Below are 7010 nucleotides of genomic sequence, written 5' to 3'. Positions count from 1 at the left end.
GGGCTTTTCTTCCATGGACTTTACTCCATTCACTTTATCACAGTCAACTCTACTTTGAGGAGGCAGCTTTTCCCAAACTCCTAAAATATCCAAATCCCTTGGAATTCTTATTCTGTGGTGGAATTTAATTACAAAGTTAAAGCTTTATCCCTTGGGGGTGAAAAAAGCAAACAAACAAACAAACAAAAAAAAAACAAAAAAACCCAAAAAGAATGAAGCTCAAGATTTAAAAATTTTTCTTCAGTGATTTCAGCTTGAGGAATGCTGAATATATTTTTCCCTTTTGTTTTCTAACTCTAGGTCTTTGCATATTTTATTATAATACTTGGTCTTCATTGTAATTTTCAATTTGGCTCTTTTACTTAATCATCTCTTTCATTCTCCTTGGTCTCTTGTATTTTCAAGAATAAATTTCAGATTCTTTTCTGGCACCCATGTTGGACGTTTTACTTTCCTGTATTTTTAATGATCTTTTGCTTTTTTAAATGTATGATATTCTTGATGTCATTCCACAACTCGGCTGATCTGTAGTAATTTCTCTTCAAAGCATGAAATCTGTTTTTGAGATGGTCTCTACGTTATGGTGGGATATACTCAATGTCATATTTTGGCTTTTACTGACTTATTTCAATTTTTTTCTTGAACTTGCATATGATGGTTTCTTCCACATGCAGTTGTACTGGTTGATGATACTGAGATTTGCAATCATCTCTTTCCAAAGGTGAGAAATATTTGATTATTTTGTATTCTATCCAATAAGGGCCATATATATTGTCTCCAAACATTTTATTGAAAGAAGGTATTTACAATGAATGGGTCGTTGGCCTTGAAAAATTCTATTATGTGATCTCCAGCATTAATTCTATCACCAATGCTGTATTTTCCAGCAACTAATCCTTTCTCCTTGCTTCTAACTTTCACACTTCATTCAGCAGTAATTAGTAATAAATATTGACTGCACACACATCTAATAAATTTCAGACTTCAGAAGCTGGTTTGTTTTTGTTAAGTGCTGTCAAGTCAGTTCCAATCCATAGTAACCCTGTATAGGGTTTCTTCTAAGGACTGACTGGTCAGCTTGAACCACCAACCTTGTGGCGCAAACTGAATTTGCAGTCCAATGCATTAACCCACAGCCCTGTACCAGAAGTCCTCAGAAGCTGGTAGAATTCTTCAATTTATTTATCATTGGATTTAGCGGTTGATGAATAAACTTGAATAATAGTCATATTAATTGGTATTCCTCAAAGATGTATAACTGTTACTCTATCACTGACAGGCTATACACTTTAGGATAAGTCTTGAATTGTTCTTTCTGATAATGAATGTGATGTCGTTCCTCATCAGTTTCCCTTTCTTAGCATAGTAAAGCATTCCTAGCATAGTAAACTAAGTCCAATTCAAAGTGGCCAATATCTGTCCATTCCAACTCACTACGGCCTAGGATGGAGTCCTGGTGTAGTGCTATGGGCTAATGCACTGGACTGCAAACTCATTTGAACCACAAGGTCAGTGGTTCAAGCTCACCAGTCGCTCCATGGAAACCCTATAAAGGGTCACTATGGATTGGAAACAACTCAACAACACTTAACAACAGCAGGGTCTAGGATAATCCATCTTTATGCATTCCACTTAATTTTTGATGTATTGTAATTTTCCTAGATTTATACTTTTTTACATTTCGCATTCTAATTATAATGGATGTTTCAGCTGTTTCTCCTCATTTTGAGTTGTGCCCCACCAACAAATGAAGCTGTCAGAGGCTTCATCTGCATCAGTAAAGTTTATTCTTCTTTGAGTAGATTGCTCTTTCCTAGTTGTATTTTGAGTGCCTATCAACCTGAGGGGCTTATCTTCCAGCATTATATCAGAAAATATCCCATTGCTATTCTTATGGTTTTCGGTGACTTGTTTTTCAAAAGTGATCCACCTGTTTTTTCTTCCTATTGTGTCTTAGTCTGGAATCTATTCATCATGGGTGACCCTGCTTATATTTGAAATACGTATGGCATAGCTTCTAGCATAACAGAAACACATAAGACACCATAGTATGATGAACTGATAGATGAATGGTAGTACTGTGGAGCTTCAGAAAGTTCATGAAAAAATAGAATTGGAAGATAATGGAACGTCCCCTTGAAGTTTTTCAAGCCCCCGGTACTTTGGGATAGATGATATTTTATTTTTCTCAATTGTTCTCAAACCTGCCTACTGATAAGGATTACCTGGATATCTTTGCAAACATATCAGAACCCAAGAAACTAACCTGATAAATTTAACCAGAATTTCTTAGGAAGTAAGATGCTCTGATAGCGTAGTGGTTAAAATTGGGCTGTGAACCACAAGGTCAGCAGTTTGAAACTACCAGCTGTTCCGTTGTAGAAAGATGAGCCTTTCTGCTCCCGTAAAGATTTACAGCCTCGGAAACCCTGTACACGGTCACTATGAGTGGGAACCGATTCCACAACACATAACAACAACAACAACAACGACAAGGGGTATTATGCATTATTTTTAGAGTTTCCCTATATAAATCTAATAATCATCTTGAGTTATGAATTACTGTTCTCTTATTCAGTGACTTCAAAAAAAAACAAAACTGAAAATCATCATATAAGTAGTCTAACTAAACATATAATTTTAGAAAGTACCCTGAAAGAAGTACAGTTACTTAAGTTGATAAAGTGTCTTACACAGTGGGAGAACCTTTAAGATAATTAAACATAATGTATATGAAATATAATGTTTTCAAATTATCCTTTAACTCTTTATAACTGATCTATGAATCTGCAGTCACTTTCCTCAGTGTATTATATTTATATGTATAAGGGTGTGTGTGTGAGTGTGTTTAATTTCTTAATTTTCAGAAACTAGAAAAGAAATCCTGGTGTGGCACTGTGCATTAATGAGCTGGACTGCAAAGTCACTTTGAACTGCAAGGTCAGAGCTTCAAGCTAACCAACTGCTCCTCAGAAACCCTACACAGGGTAGCTAGGGGTCAGAACTGACTCGATGACACTTAACAACAACAGCAACAATAAAAAGAAAAACAATTTACTTTAGTTCAAATATAAGGTTTAGTTTTTAAAAAATCACCCTTTGAGCTATTAATAGAATTTACATACCACAATCAGTATCATTAATCTGCCATTCAATCAATAGCTTGAATTATGTTGATAAATTTGAAAGAATAAAATTCAGAATCCTCTTAATAAAAAAAAATATAAACTCATTATTGGAGAAGATAATTTTGTCCTTGCTGATCTCCTAGGACACACAGTCATTCATATTATGTTCTCATCACTTTTGTTTTGCTGAATATCAATTGTTATTATTAAAATTTTAATATAAATTCCAAAATGGAAAATAGTTATGCCAGTCCCAGAATAGAAACATCAAAAATATCACTTTTGAGTTCCTAATCTATATATTTAAACATATTTTACATGAATATAATTTTATGTTTGCATATTAGAATTAGACATGGAGATGTTTTAGGTAATTTTATCGCCCAAAACTTGAATGTTAATATTCAAGATTATTCAGAATCATCCTAGTGTTTCTGTCAATGTCACTTTTTCTAATAAACATTTAGTATAGATTCTGATACATTTATTTATTTTTCTAGGCAATAGAAGACAAATTATATTTGAAAAGCCAACCATAACCATTGTTTTTAACAGCGGCTAAGTTGGATGTAACTTATGGTGACCTTATGTGTAACAGAAAGAAGCACTGACAAGTCCTACATAATCTCTAAGAACATTAGCATGTTTGCATCTGTTGTGGATATTTTGTGTCAATCCATCTCACTGAGGATTTCCTGTTTTTGCTGACCTTCTACTTTACCAATTGTGATGCCCATATCTTGCATTTGGTCTTTTCTTATATTAGCCCAAAGAATGATGAAACCACAAAGGGACATTCTGTTTGTATTTCTTCTAAGAGAGATTAATTTGTTCTTCTGGTAGTGCATGATATGTCAATATTCTCTACCAGTACCACAATTCGAACATATCTTTTCTTTTGTCTTCCTTTTTCATTGTTCAGCTTTTGCAAGCATATGAAGCAACTGAACAGTCTATGACTTACTTTATCCATCAAAGTGATATTTTGTTTCAGCTATTTAAAAAGGTCTTTTTTAGCAGATTTTTTTCAATGTAATATATATACGATTTTTTTTTTTTTACTGCTTCTTCCAGGGGAATTTATTGTTTCTCCAAGTAAGATGAAAACACTGGCAATTTCAATTTCTTCATTTATGATAATATTTATTGTTCTAATAGTGGGAATTTGTGTGTGTGTGTGCTTTTCTGCTCAGGTCATCTTTGAACTTCATCAGTAAATGCTTCTGTTATCTTTATTCTCAGCAAGAAAGGTTTGTTTTGCATAATGACCTGGCCTTTGGAACTTAGGAACTTAACTCTGTCTATAAGTGAAGAGTGGATGTAATATAAAATAGTTATGACAGTATTCTGCTGTCATCCATTATCAACATTAACATCTGTGATATGCAGATACCACACCTTTCAAGGAAGAGGACACAGAGGTGGCCCTGGAACCCAGAGCCCCTGAAACTGCTGTGCCCCTGTGCTCTGAATTTCAATGTCCTTGCTACTGGGGTTGGCACTCAAATGGACCTGGGGCCTGAAGACTAAAGGAACAATTGGTAGCTCTGGGTCTTGTGCAACCAGCTGGGCTTGGAGTCAAGATGGCTGGAGAGAGTTGCTTTTTGTGTCCATGCCCTGAATGCTACAGCTCCAATCACCTTATGCTGATTGCAGGCAAGGGGTTACTTCATGGAACCAAGAAACATACTGATGGTCTTAGAAAACTTGGAATCTGAGGCAGAGAGCCAACAGACCAAGAGGAACTCAGAAGAGGAACTCAGAAGCCCAGACAGTAGAAAAAGAGTGTAGCTGGCTTGTATTTCCTGCATAGGACTTGTTATCTCCAGGGTTCTTGAGTAGAGGAGAGCAGCTACAGCAACCTTCTATGTCCCTGCTTCCCCCTGGGACTCTCTAGCCATCCATAGGACTATCTCAGAAATGCTCCCTTCAAAATCAACCTCAGTTGCCTCTTTAATATGAGCTACAATAGTGGCTTCAAAGTTGAGGACGGAATTGGTAAGAGGCCTTCTGAAGAGCTGCCTGCTTCTGTTTCAAATCCGACAGACATTGTGGGCCTGGATTTGGATGTGGAGAGAAAACCCAGGATAATGCTCAAAATAATTGGAGAGTATATATTTTGAAATCATTGTAGATGAGAACTATTGCATAACAAGACAGTCGATAAGTAATGAGTTGCTGGTGTTGTTGTTATTCTACAGTGTTGTTGAGTTGCTTCTGACTCATAGGGACTCTGTATAGGGCTTCCAAAGAATGGCTAGTGGGCTTGAACTTCTGATCTTGCTGTTAGAAGTCCAGTGCTTATCCAAGAATGCCACTGTAGGTACGTTTTTGTTTTTTTTTTTTCAATTTGAAAATATATGAAAAAAAAAACAAAAACCCTGTTAATATTTGAGCAATTTTGCTTCTCAAATATTGATTGTACCAAGTACACATGGCTTAATCCAGTATTTCAGATTCATTATTAATCACTTACTTGCTTAATCTATGCGTCTATTTTACTCACACTAATCTGGATATCATGACTCTACAATTTTCTTTTACAATCCCTTTTAAGAGAAATCTGAAACTTTTGCTAATCATGGAAAACCTTTAATAACATCAGTAATCATCTAATATGCCTTTGATCACTATTTATAGTTTAAAGAAACATTATCTAACTATCTAATATTTTGTTTTATGGTGTGGCTATGTTAGTGTAGTGGTTACAAGTTGGGCTGCTAAACCTCACGATGAGCAGTTTGAAACTACCAGCTGTTTCATGGGAGAAAGATGAAGCTTTCTGCTCTCATACAGACTTATAACTTCCACAACGCTATACAGAGTCACTATGAGTCAGAACCAACTCCACGGCACATAACCAACCAACCATGCTATAACAAGACAAAAAACTGTTGCCTTGAGTGACCAGAGTGTACTAACCTCAAGGACAAATTATATCTCTTTTACTTTTCTAAGCTATCTTGATTAAATTTAATAGCTTAAACTGGGGTGTTGTATAAATTGATTACTTGTGTTAACTTATTTTGTTCATTCACTCAACCATTTTTATATATGAAAATGCTCCATTCAGACCCACATTTTCCAGGTGATGTTGTTTGCTTAATAACTGCCCCTTCTTCCTTTTCTCAGTCTATATTACAGTCTCATGCTAAACTTTGTATTCTCAATTTGCTAAAAGGAAAGTAATTTGATAAACTAATATCTTGAGGATTGAAGGATGAAATGGGTAATAGCTTAACAGGTTAAGTCCTTCAAGAATTCAGTCACATTAATTACATTAACCATGTTGTGCAAACATCACCACTATTCATTGTCCAATTTTTCATTTTTAATACTTCCTAAGTATTACCTTCCTATCCCCTTTTCCATCAGCCCCTGGTGGTGGTGGTGGTATGCTGCAGAGTTGGTTCCAACTCACAGCGATCCTTTATAGGGTTTCTGAGGCTGTAGATCTTTATGGGAGCAGAAAGTCTCATATTTGTCCTACAGGATGGCTAGTAGTTTCAAACTGCTGACCTTGAGGATAGCAGCCTAACTGATAGCCACTATGCTATCAGCCCCTAGTAGTTACTAATAAAGTTTGGTTTCCAAGCATTTGCTCATTTCAGATGTTTTACTTCTGTTATTGTTGTTGTTAGTGCCATTCAAGTTGGTCTGGCTCATAGCAACCCTGTATCATGTAATATTTGTCCTTACTGTTATATAAGTAGGCAGGACAGACAGTACGTTATTTAAAAACATATAGATTGAACAGTCTGCCTCTTGGAATTATATAGGTAGGAAACAGGCCAAAGGAACTACATTTGATGTAGTCCGTAGTGGTTACGAATCGGGCTGCGAACCTTAAGGTCAGCCGTTCGAAACTACCAGCTGCTCCGC

This window comes from Chrysochloris asiatica, unplaced genomic scaffold (assembly GCF_000296735.1).
Source record: "Chrysochloris asiatica unplaced genomic scaffold, ChrAsi1.0 scaffold00068, whole genome shotgun sequence".
Lineage (NCBI taxonomy): Eukaryota > Metazoa > Chordata > Mammalia > Afrosoricida > Chrysochloridae > Chrysochloris > Chrysochloris asiatica.
This window is presented reverse-complemented; position numbering follows the sequence as displayed.